This window comes from Chenopodium album, chromosome 10, assembly GCF_948465745.1.
Source record: "Chenopodium album chromosome 10, dcCheAlbu1.1, whole genome shotgun sequence".
NCBI classification, from domain to species: Eukaryota; Viridiplantae; Streptophyta; class Magnoliopsida; order Caryophyllales; family Amaranthaceae; genus Chenopodium; species Chenopodium album.
In genome coordinates, this window is record NC_137843.1 from 32,616,021 (window position 1) to 32,632,280 (window position 16,260).

The 16,260-nt window shown below is 40.4% G+C and overlaps 1 non-coding gene across 1 annotated transcript; it reads right to left on the reverse strand.

Moving 5' to 3' along the window:
• Nucleotides 1-2,049: 2,049 nt before the first annotated feature.
• Nucleotides 2,050-2,155, reverse strand: LOC145565739 (small nucleolar RNA R71). The gene has a single exon (XR_014095120.1). It is a non-coding gene; the product is annotated as a small nucleolar RNA R71 (small nucleolar RNA).
• Nucleotides 2,156-16,260: the final 14,105 nt, after the last annotated feature.

Sequence of the window (16,260 nt, forward strand, 5' to 3'; positions counted from 1 at the left end):
AAAGAATAAGGTTAAAGTTCATTTTCTTTATTTTCTTTCATCATTTTCATATAATTCTCTTAGTTTTATTTGATTTTCCATTTTTATAATTCACTTTGGTTCTCAATTAGTTTTTACGAGTTTTTCATATTTTTAGTTGATAATTCATAGTTTTAGTTTTAGTTTTATTTTGTTATGCTTTCTCTCTTTGTTTTATTTGTGTTTTGTAGGTGAATAATCAAGTCAATTTGCATATTTTGGGACTGCCTTGTTCGCGGGCATCATCTCGAGTGCACTGATGATGGGGATGCTCGAGAGCGCGGGGTTTGATCAAGCAAGCGAAGGAGCCAAGGCCTCGTGCACCACACAGGGGTACGTGCGCGCGGCACAGGGGTGCGTGCGCGCAGACCCAGCAATGCCCGCACGTGGCTGGTCTGTGCGTGCGCACGACCCTGTGCAGCCCCCTTCGCTCGATTTTCCTATTTATAGCTTTTGACTTTCTTTTTTATGAGGATTTAACTTTTAACTAGAGAGAGAATTTTCCAGAAATAGTAGAGAGAGAAGCTTAAGATTTACTTGTTTGTACTTGAATTTGATCTTAGATTTCAATTTGATCTTGAAATTCCTTCTTCAATTCAATGAAAGTTTATAAGATTTCTTTCCCTTGATTTACTTTCAATGCAATTTGATTGAGATTACATTCCTTGCTCTAGAATTTGTTGATTGATTGATTTTCTTTTGATTAAGCTTTAAATAAATATGAATTTGTTTTGTTCCTTAATTTCACCATGATGAGTGAGTAGATTAGTTGCTAGGGAGAAAGGGAAGAATGCTTGATTGATGATTTTTGCTAGTTGATGATGCTAAATTGATTTGAATGTTGCAATTAAATTGGTTGACATAGTTGTGCATGTGATTGATTAAACTAGGAGTGATCAACCTATAAGATTAATCTAGATTGCATTGCAAATTTCAATGACATGAACCCTTGATTTGGGAATTGCTTTAATTGATTGAATTTGATTGTGATTTCCTTGTTAGCCATTCATAGTGAACCCTAGCTTGGCTTATAGGAGATAGCTTTTAGATTCCTTTGATTGCAACTATTGTTTGTCCCTTGTGATGTTGAATCGATTGAGTGATCTACAAATTAGCATAATCATTGAGCTTGCATGTGGAACCAATATCCCTAGTGTTTAGCATATTGAATTCTTCGATTTTTCTAGCTTTCTGACATCTTAGTTACCAACCACAACCATTTATATTCTTCGAATTAGCTTGACATAGGCTATAGCATCGTTCCTACTCATTCCTTTGGGTTCGACCCTTGACTTACCATATACTTGTATTAGGGTTGGTCGAGTGTTTACAAATTAAGTTTGGCTCTAGGGAGAGGTAGATAACGACCTACATTTTCCTCTTGTCAAAATTGGCGCTGTTGCCGGGGAGTGATATTGGTGCTTTGTTATAGTTGTTGAGTCTATTTCACCTTTAATTGAAAATACAAAAAGATTTTCTTTTAGGCTACATTTGTAGCCGTGCTACTAACCATTTCTTTTGAGATTTTATGCATAGAGCACGTGGTCATTCACTAGTGCCATTTGATCCGGAAATTGAGAAAACTATTGCAAGGTTGAGGAGTGCTAGACGATCTTTGACCCCTAGCATTTCAAGTGAAGAAGAACCACAACAAGAAGAACAAGCAAGAATGGGAGAAAATCCAAGAGTGGAATTGAAATAATTGGGAATTCCCGGTGCATATAGATTTGAGAGTGGAATTTCTCCACCTACAACACCGGCAAATGACTTTGAAATAAGGCCGGCAATGATTACTTTGATAGAGAGGCGACAATTTAGTGGGGCCAAGCATGAAAGCCCGCTAAACCATCTCAAGGAGTTCGAAAAATATTGCAATACTATTAAGGTGAATGGAATTTCTCAAGAATTCATCCGCCTCAAGCTCTTTCCCTTTTCTCTCATAGGGCGTGCTTTGGAATGGATAGACAAGGACATGGGACGAGGTTACCAAGGAATTTCTATCCTGTTTCTATCCACAAAAGAAAACGGCGGAGGCTAGAGCTTTGATTCAAGGTTTCAAGCAAAAGCCAAGTGAGAGCCTCTATGAAGCATGGGAGAGATACAAAGAGTATCAAAGAGAGTGTCCTCATCACGGAATTCCAACCTATCAAATCATTCAAATCTTCAATGGAGGCCTTAGCCCTCAAGGAAAATCATGTTTAGATGGAGGAGCTGGAGGTCCTATCGTGAACAAAACGGAAGAGGAAGTGGTGGACATAATTGAAGACGTTGTGAGGTATTATAGAGATTGGCAAGATGGAGAAAGAGAGTCAACTAGCAAGAGTAGCTCTTCGGTGTACTCGGTTGATCATCTAAATGCAATCAACAATCTATCCTCACAAATGAGAAACTTGGGGAAGGAGATGTCCGCTATCAAGGCAAAGTTGGAAAGTGCTACCTACCAAGTTTCAAGTCTTCCCTCCCAATCTAAGGGGAGAGGTATGTCTTCTAATTCTTAACCCCCTCTTTCTTCTAATAACATGCCTAGTGGATGCTTGTTTTGTGATGTTTGTGGGTCATATGATCATGATGTTTCTAGTTGCCCTCATGCATGTATGGATGTTTGTGATGATCAAGATGGAAATGTGAATGAGCATGTGAACTATGTGTCAAATAATCATGATTCTAGGTTTGAGAATCAAAGAGGTCAATGGAATAGGAATTACAACAATCATGGCAATTTTGACAACTATAACCATGGTGGTGGTTATAGGAACCAAGGGAACCAAGGTTCTCGAGGTAACTATAACAATCAAGGTTATAGTAGCCAAAATCAAAACCAAAATTATGGTAATCAAAACCAAGGTTATGGGAATCATAATCAAGGTAGTGGTAACCATAATCAAGGTTATGGTCAAAATCAAAATAGGGGTAATTGGAACAATCAAGGTAGAGGCAATTTTCAAAACAATGCTCAAAGAGGACCTTCACCCGGATTTTCTCCAAAGGCCCAAAATGATAATTCCTATGTTCAATCCTCTTCTTCTTCACATAGAACAAATTTGGAAGAAATCATTGAAAATCAAACAAAGTTGTTGAACACTTACATAACCGTAAGTGATAAGAAATTTAATGAAATGATGACTCATAATAAGATGCTTGAAAACCAAATTTCTCAACTTGCTAATGCTTTGAAAGACCATGCTAGTCCTTCTTCTTTACCTTCCCAAGGCCTAGATCCCAAGAGACCGGTCAATGCTATTGTCACAAGGAGCGGTAAGGTTCTTGAGGAGAGTTTGCCTAGGAAAAGTGAGACCAAAGAGGGCACAAAAGAGGTTTTGGTTGAAGATGAGAGAGGTGGTGCATCTTTGAGTGAGGTTGAAATTGAGAAGCTGTAGGGAATATTTCAAGCCATTATCCCAAACTTGAGCCCCACTGTGATCATACACTTAAGCATGGTGGCGTCCAAAGGGAAGGAAGCTAGAGCAAAAGAGTCGCCAACAAGTTTTAGGAACTTGTAAACCGTTCACAGGGTGAAAGTTACACCCCTTAACGATCCAGGAGATCGTCAACTCTAATAGGTCTGGAACCATGACTGGTGTTTGGAGATGAAGGTACAAATCCAACCTAAAAGAGATTGAACCTGCCCTAAATAGGCCTCTACTATATTCTACTCGTATTCATGTGCGCTTTCTAACTAACATGCAATCAATAGGTTTACCCTAAACCTGTTTATCTATGTTGGTTGAATATTAATGCACAAACAAATCTATTATTGGCGATCACTTGAATTATAATCATATTAGCCTAAACAAGATTATTAATTATCTTATTAAGCGTGATTACAAGTACAAATTCCCTTTAAACATGCATAAAAGGGGTGATCAAGCAACAACAATAACCGTCAAGCAACATAATAATAATAATAAAAATAATAATCATCATAACAATAACCATTATAACAATCATAATAATAATCATAATAACGCTAAAGCATAATAGCAAGATCCTAGGCATGATACTAAAAAGATTAATAACAAACCCTAGCATGTCACTAAACAATAAAGATCAAAGCTTTAGCCCTAACATGATACTAACATGCTATTAGGAAAGAAAATAGGAAGCATCCTAGAAATCATAATTGATATAAGCAAATCACCCCAAATATCATACTAAGGAAAGCATCCTAACATGATACTAGGAACCAAAATAACAATCTTAACATGATTTCTATATCATAAGATCAATTAAACAATTAAAGTACTTACTTGGATGCCTCGTACCTCTTTCTAATAACAAAATACACACGTTAGTAACTTCAAGGAAAAGTATAAAATCAAACAATTAAATTAACTAATGGAAATAGAGATTTGGGACCAAACCCTCAGAAATATCAAACCTTTCACGTCTAGGGCGAAGGCAACTTCGAACTTGGCTAGTGGTGTCTAGATCTTGTGAATGCGGAATTTTGTTTGTGAAAAGTTGGTTTAGAAAGAGAGAGAGTATCAAGAAATTCTTAATGAGAGTTGTTAATTCAAAAACGAAGGTTTAAGGAGGCTATTTATAACGAAAATCAGCCGGAATATGATAAAAAAGAATTAGAGTTTCAAGAAGAATAAAACACGACGCTGTCGCCACACAAGCATCTGTCGCCGCGCGACAAAGCCTGTCGCCGGGCGACAGCCTGTGGTACGGCGCTGTAGGCAGTTTTTCACACGTTTTCATATTTTTGATAAAATTAAGCGCACGAGGAGTAAAACTGTGATTTTATTTAAAACACTTCTTTTATTCTAAATAAAACTCAAAACACTCAATTATCAATGCTAATCACATTAGGATTCAAAAGAACCTTCTAGAAGATTCTAGAAACCTATAATCAATCCTAATTGCATTAGGAATCATAAATCATAATGGGCCCTCCTCTAGATCATTGGGCCGCATATAAAGGTCAAACCGGGCCCAGTTTAGTATTTTGGCCATAACTTCCTCATTATTTATCGGAATTGGGATTATAATATATCGTTGGAAAGAAATTTTCGAGCCCAATCCAACTACACTATTATTGGACCTTTTCATGGAACAAACTAAACTAGATTGGATATTTTCATAAAATAGAGAGAAATAAGAGAAATAAAAACTAACCGTAACACTAGACTTTCCACACTTTCACTTCATTCGATTATGATTCGACGTGAAAAGTATTCATCACCGGGTTTGGTTTTAGGGAGACACAAATGGGTGTCTACAGAAACCCCCACTTTGACTGAGTTTGGAGAAATGCAAGTTCCGAAAACGAAAGTCAAAGTAGCGATAGGGACGGAGAATGATTCAGAATGTTCTGCGATCCTAAATCATTCTTGTAACGCCGATACCTGCAAACTAGCGTTAGTTAAAACAGATAAAAGAGTTAAGAAACACGTATCTTGCACCGTCGAGCACACGTCTCTGTAGGTAACCGATTTGTTGCTGCATTTGCTGTTGTGACAACCTTCCACAAGCTAGGGAACGCCATCCTGCTGCTTTTGACGATCTCCCTCAAGCTAAGGGATATCGCCTGTAGACTGCTACGCTTGTAACTTCCTCCAATTTCCGCTGTGATAGTCTTCTGCAAGCCAGAGATACTATCGAAGACTGCTTCACTTGAAACGATCTTCATTGCTTTGTGACCATCTTCCGCAAGCCAGGGAACATGACCGAAGGTTGCTTCGCTTGAAGCGATCCTCATTTGTTGCGATAATACTCTGAAGAATATCACCGAAGACCAACGCTTGTTGATCTTTTAAAGTTCGCTTGAACTTCCTTTTGCTATGCCAGTGCGTCGGCGCTTTTGCTTGCTTGTGAACCAGTGTGTCGGTGCCTTTGCTATTTATGAACCATTATATCGGTGCCTTTGCGGTGAGCCAATGTTTAGGCGCTTTAAGCTAAGTGAGACGATCATTTATCAGGTCGATCACCTAATGCAATTGTTACCGATCTGATTACTAAATCATATCAAGTTGCTTATAGGGGCTAACTGGCGTACCAAGGAACCCAAACTGCTGTATGAGGTTGACATAATCGTTCTGAGATACCTAGCGTTCTGTCGCCTCTACAACGTTGCTGTCGCCGCATTTTCTTTATGTCGCTCGGCGCTGCACTCTGTCGTGCGGCGACAGAGTTGTCGTGTGACGCTGCTGTCGGGATTTCTAAATAAATCCCCTTTCTTCCTCATTTCGCTGTTACTGCTTTTTTTCATTTGAGTTTCGCCACGAAAACTTCGAATTGCCCGTTCTTGGTTGTTTCTCAACCAAATTCGTTCAAATTTGTTGCAAATCGAAGCTTTGTTCATCTAGTTTGCTGATCCATGTAAATGTTTTCAAAATCATCGATTTTTGCACCTTTTTTTCATGAATTTCTTGAAAATTTGAAACTTATATTGCTCAATTTGCTTTGTTTGTCAAATTTTATGCCATGAAATTGCTTAATTATGTTTGTATATTTCCTTGGGAGTATTTTGAGACTTGTTTGACTCGATTTGGTGAAGAAACGAGCGATTCACCATTGTTGAACCTCTTAAGGTCGTGAGAATGATGTGGCTCGTTCTTGATGTTTTTACTAGCAATTCTTGTTCAATTTGTCACAATAATTATCATAATATTGCAAGAAGTTGTTTGGTTGCTTGAAAAATGCCATATATGCTTGAATTGAAATTGTGCTCTATTTTAGTACTACGTACTCTATCTTTTTTATTTTTCTAAGATAGCATCATGTGGCTAGGCAAACCTTAGATACTATAGAGCCTTAATTTTTGTCAATTTTGCATAACATAGTATGGCTAGACAACGCGGTTCCGGTTCTCGGTCTCGAGACACACGACGGGAGCACGAGCCCGTTCAGGAGGACGCCGATCCATCCACCTCACTTGGTCCCTTCCCTGAGTGGGACGAGCGGACATTGTTCTTTGCCCCCAAGCATCATATTTTCGAGAGGGTGCGTCGTGGGATTGTTAGGGGTAGGACTCGTAGCCATGGCTCTGGCAACGAGACCATTGGTTCATTGTACGAAAAATATTTCCGCAATGAAGAATTGCGACTGATCTGGGAGTCTTGTGGGCTGACTGCCCTATTTCGGGCTACACAGGCCATGTACTCGTTCGATGCGGGCCACCACGTGGTTCGCGCTTTGGTGGAGTTCTTCTGGGATACCACCAACACTTTTCACTTTCCTTGGGGTGAGATGAATGTCACCCCAGCTGACTTCAATCTCATCTCGGGACTGGAGTTTCGCTCGACTGCGCTGCCGTTCGATAGCTCTATTAGTGTTTTCTCTCATGTGGTCGATGAGCTGTTGGGTCCGATCGCTGTTCGGGCCCGTGCTGAGGTGGAGCCCTCACGATTTAGCTCCAGGTGTATTCGTAGGTCGACTTTGGCGATGGCTTTTGAGGATGATGCGACCACCCGAGAGCAGCGGGTGCGCATCTTTGCACTTATTTTGCTGTCAGGGACCTTTTCTCCTGACAAGGGTAGTCGGGTGCTGCTTTACTACCTTCCTGTTCTCCGCGATCTGCAGCTGATTGGGACTTACGATTGGTCCAGCTTGGCCTATGCTGACTTTTGGCGGGGATTGCGAGACTCCTGTCGACACCGATCTTACACAGGAAACATCGCTCTCTCTAGCTTCTTGAGAGTTGTAGAGGTACACTTTATCTCTTTAAAAGTTAGCTCTAAACTCTTATTAGCATATGCTGATTTCCTCTTTATCTTCGTAGATCTGGTTCTACGAGTACTTTCCTTCGGTTGCGCTGGTGAGACCATCTCGACGCGAGCTCCCTGTTGGCGCCTGTTGGGGAGGTCGCTTCAGTAACCAGGCGACTACTGCCCATGTCCGAGAGCTGACCCTCTCGGTATGTTCTTTTTGAATAGTTGACATATTTGTATTGCTTTTGGTAGAGCTTCATCTTATAGACATTCTTTGTAGGAACCTGAGGTATTATACCGTCAATGGGACGATCTGGTTATTCCTGCGCTGGCTGCGCAGTACACTGCTGAGCGTCGCTACTTTCAGGGGACGTATGAGGCGGTGGTGTACCTAGGAGAGAGAGTTGTTATTCAGGACTCCTCAGAGATTTTCGTCGTCCTTGCTCCTCCGCCTCGCCACATGTTCCATGATGCGATGCTGCTTAATTTATCGGAGAGGTCGCCTGCTGGTACCCCTTAGCGATCTTATGTTAGCTCGAGGCGATGCTATGAGGAGGACTTGCTGCCGTTGTTAGCTCCAGCCCCTGTTTTGTCTGAGGAGGCGGCGGTATGATTTTTGTCTTTTATCTCTTTACTAAGTAGCCCCTAATGGTATTTTATTCACTTTAGTTTGCTTTTTTGTCAGACCAAGCCTACTTGGTTCGTTCCCCCTCGTATGTCCATCCACTATCAGGGGACATACGGGCCTATTGAGGAGATGATCCCTCCGGCTCCCGAGGATCAGCGTTTCGTTGAGCGATCTATCCCTCGTCACCAGACTCGGGTGAGTTATTTACCTGCTATTTGTTTATATCTGTCTTGTTTTGTTATTGACTTTATTTCTTTGACAGTTCTCGCACGAGGTGGTTACGGCGATGGCGAGGTGTATAGACGCATTTCGGAGCCAGCTAGTGCGGATGAGGAAAGTGGCTTCTTGCCGTCGTGACGACGCTGCTCGGGAGGTAGCTTTTCCTCTTTATTTCTGCATTGTTTATATTTCTATTTTCTTTGCATCTGACTTGATTTCTTTTTGCAGGGACATCCTATTCCTTCCCGTACTCGGAAGAGACCTGAGGCTCGGAGAGAGCCGGCTAGGTCTAGTTCCGGTGGTCGGAGTGGCCGATCTGATGCTGCCCGGACCGAAGAGGTAGAGGGCTCGGGTTCTTCTTCTAACGGTGCACAGGCTGGGCCAATGGGCCAAGGAGTGGCGACATCGGCTCCAAAAGGTGGTGGGACGTACGAGGTCGGCTCGTCGTCGCAACAACCTCCGCAGCCTCAGCCTTTGCTGATTCATCACCAGGACGATCTTGGGTGGACTGGTCCTGAGTTGAGTTTCCCTACTCCTGGCGAGACCGGAGCTGGTGGGGAGCATACTCCTTGATCTGCGGTGTTCTTTGATATGATGAACATTCCTCATCATCTGCGTCCTCTAGCGCCATAGTTGTACCTGTGTTTATTTACTTTGACTTTTATAGGACTTTGCCTGACTGACTCGTTTATTAACTACATTTGTTAGACATATTTTGTATATACAGATTATCATCTATTATGACTGTATTATCTTTGCATTTATTTTTCATTTTTATGTGCATATGTGTGTGTGCAAAAAAAAAAAAAAAAAAAAAAACAAAATTTGTGATTAATTTTGCACAAAAATTTCCGTTATTTTTATTACTAATGGATGGTATCCGACTTTCTCCCCCAAAAGAAAACAAAATGAAAAATAAATCGGACCTTGAAACAAACCTAAATTTAATTAAGCTAGAATAAATCCAAAGAGAAAAGAAAATATGGGTATTTGAATAAAGGGCGAAATTGTAAAGTCATCGTACGAATTCGAATCATAGCCAAAAAAACGCGGTTTGCATAGCACGTTGAGGAAGCGCTGCAGCGCCGCGTGTCGCCACGCGTTTTGCGCTGTCGCCGAGCGCTGCTGCTGTCGCCAGGCGACAGACTTTGTCGCCAGGCGATAGGCTTGTCGTTCGGCGCTGCAGTGCGCTGCCTCCGAATCCTTTCCGGAGTCAAACTGCATCGATTTTGTAAATAAATAGCCCCCTAATCTGCCGATTTTCTGTATAATCCGAACAGATTAATTATAATCTTAGTTTCTCAACAAATAATCATGTCTTTAGTCATTAAGAGTTTTAGCAATTTCACTCGTGAATGGTGTCGGTCTTTAACTGCTAAAGAGGGAAAAGAACTCTACTTTTTTCACATGGGAGGTATTTATGGTATTAAGGGGGTAGATCTTGACATGGATTTTATTCATATCGCCTTAGCATATTGGGACACAGATACACATTGCTTTAGACTAGGGTGTGATGAAATTAGCCCTTTATCGGAAGAATTTGGTGCCATCATAGGCTTCCCTTCATTAGATCTTGCGGTAATCCCTAGAATAAATGAATATTATTATAAAGATTTTGAGCGCTTCTTTAATTTAAGAGACAGAGATCTAACTAATATTGTAGATGGTAGTGCAGTCAATCTAAAAGAATTTGCACGCCACTACTTTGATAGGCCTTATTCTGAATCTTTTCATGTTTATAGAAGAAGGGCTTTTCTCTTTTGCATGCTTAACCAATATCTTCTCATTAGTGGTAGAACTAATGAGGGTCAAGCAATTATATTAATTGTTTTGGAGAAAATTGAATCTGGAAGAAACCCAATGCCATTATTTGTTGGAGAGACTATGCTTAGTCTTGATGAATTAAAGAAAAATCCAAAAGCACCTTTTCAGGGCTCTCCAATTTTATTACAGGTAGAAAAATGATATTTTTAATTACAGAAATCAAAAACATATTTTTGTATAGTAATACTAATTTGCATTGAATTTTTTGCAGATATGGCTAATGAAGAGACTAGAATTAATTAGTCCTCCTGACAATATTGAAAAATATACTCCAAATTGTTTTGTGAGGCGAAAGAAACGCTTCTCTAAGATGGGGCGCCATGAGTGGTATAAAGTCTTTGCTTCTTGCAACTTTGCTATCAAGTGGGTCGTCCCATGGTGGAAAATAGAGAAGATGGTTGGTGTCAACAAGCAACCCTTCTGCCGTCTTCCAAGCTTAACCAAGATGACTTTTTATTATCCCTGCAGGGTAAAAAGGCAGTACGGTCTACTTCAAACAATTCCTTCCGGGGATCTTCGTCGCCCCTATGAATTCCCTGTCTCACAAGAAGTAGAGATATTTGACACATATTGGAGTGCTAGGCCTTTATGGGAAGTGATTACCCAAAAGGTTCCTCCTTCCCTGCCTAATGATGTGAAAAGATGGCTTCTTAATAAGCCTACCAAGGACATGAAGAAAAATCAGAGTAGAACCAATGTGAAGAATCGTCTTGGTGACAAAGTGATTCCTGTTAAGGAACGTTTGGGTGAGAAAATTGAATTTAAAACACCTGTGATGCCTAAGAAGAAAAATACTACAAAGGATAAAGGGAAAAGAAAAGCTGACACTTTAGAAAAGAAGGTTTGGGTAGAAAGGAAACATGGAGTCCTAACTAAAGGAGAAACTATATACTCTAAAATTGAATGTAGGTCCTCTAAAGGATGCCTACTAGCTAAAGTCATGGACGATGAAGAGGATGCAGATAAAAATTGGAAAAGGGCAAAGAAAGAGAAGAAAGATTGAAGCATTACTAAACTTCCAATTTATTAGACTATTTTAAATTTAAAGTCAATTTTATTTTATTAAGCTTTTATTTGAATTCCATCAATAATGTAATTTTTGCTTTATTTTATTAATGAAATTTCAGCATTTTTAATTAAATCAACTTTTTAAATTTAATTTATTAAAGCAATGAAAACAAATTAAATTATTTTATTTTCCAGAAATTTTATCGAGTACGGAAGTAAAAAATTTTCCGAAAAAAAAAACCGAAATTTGCCCAGACATTCCTAGAAAAACGGCGCCGCTGTTTTGCGTTTGTCGCCAGGAGTTTCTGTCTGTCGCCGAGCGACAGGCTCTGTTGCTTTGCGCTGCAGTCTGTCGGCAGGCAACAGACCTCTTTTTGTGGCGTTGCTATTCCGTCGAATTTCTTCTTATTTCTGGGATGCGAGGCTTGCAAAATTTAAAGTGGCCGCACCCTGTAAAGGGTTGCCTACGTATCCTCTCCTAAGGAATCAGGCCAAACGTAGCTCTCTTGAGTGTCCTACTTAAGTAATTATGGGTAGTACTTTTTAAGTTGGTTAAGGTTCGTCATGTTTGAGAACTCATTGCCATCCATGTCAGTTAGTTTTGCTGCACCTCCTGATAGGATGGTTTTGACGATATATGGTCCGGACCAATTAGGCTTGAATTTGCCTCTTGGGTCCAAAACGTTTTTCCTTAATGCTTTTAACACCAAGTCTCCTACTTTGATGTTTCTTGTCTTGACCTTCTTATTAAAGTGCCTAGCCATACGGGTTTGATAACATTGGGTATGATGTAGAGCTTCTAGTCGCTTTTCATCGAGTAGGATTAGCTCTTCGTATCTTGCTCTACTCCATTCGACTTCATCGAGTTTACTTTCTAATGCAATGCGTAGAGACGGTATCTCCAGCTCTACAGGTTGTACGACATCCATTCCATAAACCAAGGAGAATGGCATATTTCCTGTTGATGTGCGAATTGACGTGCGATAACCCCAAAGTGCAAAATGGAGTTTGTCAGGCCAATCCTTGTAATTTTCTGTCATTTTCTCGATAATAGTCTTTAGGTTTTTATTAGCTGCCTCAACTGCTCCATTTGCTTCAGTTCTATAGGGGGAAGAATGATGGTGTTGAATACCATATTTTTGTAACAATTCTTCACATTCAGCTTAAAAGTGAGTTCCATTGTCACTTATCATCTCATGTGGGACTCCGTATCGACAAATAATATTCCTTTCGGTAAAGAGTGCTACATGTTTCGCAGTGAGTTTAGCATATGATTGTGCTTCAACCCACTTTTTGAAGTAATCAATTGCTACTAAGATGTATTCATGACCTCCTGTCCCAGGAGGGGTAATTTTACTGATAATATCAATTCCCCATGTAGAGAATGGCCATGGTGAAGTGTAGGTGTAAAGTAGAGGCGGAGGAACATGTTGTAAGTTAGCGTAAATTTGGCACTTAGGGCATCTTTTTACATATTGATGACAATCCCTATTCATGGTAGTCCAATAGTACCCTTCTCGCATTATCTTTTGGACTATCATTTTGCCATTAACATGGGTTCCACAAATGCCTTCGTGGACTATCCTCATAGCTCTTTGGGCGTCCTTTTTCCCTACACATAAGAGAGTTCGTCCCTTAGGTACCCTTTTATGTAAATCGTTGTCTATGAGTATGCATTGGGAAGCGAAGAGTCTTAATGCTCGTTTTACTCTTTTGTCAGCATGAGAAGGATATTCTCCTTTGGTGACGTAATTGAGTACATCCGTATACCACGGTTCTTCTTCTTCTTCTTGGACCACTTTATCATCTTCTATGGCTTGAATGTAAGTCGGTTTATGCCTTTTCTCTATGGTTAGAGGCATTTGTTCGATTTCCGTAGGAATCCTAACCATTGAGGCTAGTCTTGCCAAGGCATCGGCAAATTGATTTTCCTCTCTAGGTAGATAGGTGTATTCTACCTTTTCCAGCTGGTTGGTGAGAGTTTCCAGATAAGTTTGGTAAGGGGCTAGACTTTTACTCCTTACTTTCCATCTCTTGGAGATTTGGTTGATGATCGACGAAGAGTCTCCGAATATTCGCAATTTCTTCACTCCCAATGCCAAAGCTGTTTCAAGGCCTACCACGCATGCTTCGTATTCGGCAGCGTTATTGGTAACGTCGAAATCTAGCTTTATAGAGATTGGAACATGCTCTTCTTTAGGTGATACTAACAGTACTCCAACGCCACATCCCTTTTGGTTTGAGGCTCCATCGAAGTATAAAGTCCAAGTATCATCTTCTGTGACCATCAAGTCATCATCTGGAAATTCGTTGTCATGTATTGGCGTCGAATCTTCTATTGGGAAATCCGCTAGGAAGTCTGAGACCACAGATCCTTTGATAGCCTTTTGAGGCATGAATCTTACATCGAACTGGGCTAAGTTGACTATCCACCTTGATATGCGCCCATTGAGTGTAGAATTTTCGAAGAGATACTTAAGTGGGTCCATTCGATAAACTACAAAGACCGTATGCACGAGCATGTAATGCCTTAGCTTGGTTGTGGCCCACACCAATGCGAGGCACAATTTCTCAAGCGGTGTGTAGCGTACTTCATACTCGAGCATTTTCTTACTTAGATAGTAGATTGCGTTTTCCTTACCTTCTACTTCTTGTGCAAGCATAGCCCCCATTGTCTCCTTGGTGACTGTTAAGTACAACCTAAGAGGGATCCCTGGAAGCGCTGGTGCTAATACGGGAGGATTCGCGAGATAGGGTTTGATCTTCTCAAAGGCTTTTTGACACTCGTCGTCCCATATTATTGGCACATTCTTTTTTAGCTTCTTGAATATTGGTTCGCATATCGTTGTTAACTTCGATATGAACCTACTTATATATTGCAACCGGCCAATAAATCCTCGAATTTGATTCTCGGTTTTGGGCGGTGGCATTGACATGATTGCCTTGATCTTGGTTGGGTCTATCTCTATTCCTCTAAAGCTTATGACATATCCCAAGAGCTTGCCTGAGGTGACTCCGAAAGCACACTTAGATGGATTCAACCTCATGTTGTATTTTCTTAGCCTTTCGAAGAATTTTCTTAAGGCTACTTGATGTCCTGGGCGATCTTTTGATTTCACAATCATATCGTCTACATACACTTCGACTTCTTTATGCATCATGTCATGGAGTAGGGCAGTTGCTGCTCGTTGGTAAGTAGCACCCGCGTTTTTCAACCCGAATGGCATTACCGTGTAACAGTAAGTACCCCACGGTGTTATGAATGTTGTTATCTCCATGTCTTCTTCTACCATGAGAATCTGGTTGTACCTACGTATCCATCCATAAATGATAGAAGTGCATGATTTGCTGTATTATCTAATAAAATATTGATGTGTGGTAAAGGGAAGTCGTCCTTTGGACTTGCCTTATTTAAATCTCGATAGTCGACACACATTCTTACCCTTCCATCCTTCTTCGGAACTAGGACCACATTTGCTACCCATTCGGGGTATTTGGATACCCTAATAAAACCTGCAGTTATTTGTTTCTGAACTTCTTCTTTTATTTTAAGAGCTACATCGGGTTTCATTCGACGCAAATTTTGTTTTACAGGTTTCATTCCTAGAATTAGTGATATAGTGTGTTGAGCTATTTCTCTATTAATGCCTGGCATATCTTCATATGACCAAGCAAATACATCGATAAATTCTTTGAGTAGATTAATTAAATCTGTTCTTTCTTGTTTATTAAGTGTTAATCCGATTTTAACTTCTCTTTTAATGGTTGAATCATTTGAGATATCAACCGTTTCAGTATCCTCAATTATCGGTGTTTTCTTTTCAAGTGTTTCCATTGCTTTAATAATTTCTTTGTCATTTTCATTGTTAGTTAAGCAATGCTCGTCATCTTGGGTTAATGAAGAACACGAGGAGTAAGAGGAAGAAGACATATTATTGAATTCTGAAATCATTACATCGAAAAGAGAAATGTCCTCAGGGACTTGATGGCTAACTATCCTAGGAGTAGAATTAGAAACAGGGGGTGCTATGGCTTAGGACTTAGAAGACTCTACAGGAAAAGACTTAGACTCAGACTCAGACTCAGACAACTCTTCAAACATTGGTCCTTGCCCTGTTGTTATTGAGATTTTCTTCCACTCGGAGTAGTCACCTTGACTATCTTGCGCCATCCTTGCATTAAACCTTCCGCTGGAGTGATGAGCTTTGAAGGGTCAAAGTTCTCGCTTTGTAGGACCGTTTGGATAAGCGAGGAATTATCCTCTGCATATTTTGGCTCATTCTTTTCACGCCCAAAGAGGAGTCCCATGACATTAAAGTCAAAGCACAGGGGTGCTTTCTCCTTGTGAATAGGAGTTGGGATCTCATCTAGAAAGTAACAATCCAGAAAGATTTCGAACCCAGGTTGCCTTATGCCATTTACAACAAAAGGTTCGGGAAATTCATAGCATGGATAGTCCTCTCCTTCTCTTATGAATTGTCCGTTGAGAGTAAGAGGGTATTGGTCCATTGGGATTGCTTTCTTTTGGGTGCGAGCGTTCCTATGCACCTTAGACCTTTCCTGGGCTCGCTTAAGATCTTCCCGAGTCGGTTCGAAACCAAGTCCGAAAGTATCTAACTTAGGGAGGCCAGGCGATTCCATTTGTTTTGCTATCTCCTTTTTCTTTCCTAGAGTCATTCCGGGAAGTGTCCCTTTCTCTTGAGAATAGCATTTACCGTTATATTGGAGTGGGGGTCGTGATAAAGAGGGGTCCTTTCATCCTCCTCGATTAAGGAGACCTCTTCACTAAAGCCCCACAAGGCTTCATCATCTTCATCGTGCTCCACATTAATGATCGGATTTTCAACAGCTTTAATCCTCATAGGTGAAGCATCGATTGTAATAGGGATCCCTCCAACTATAGCTTTT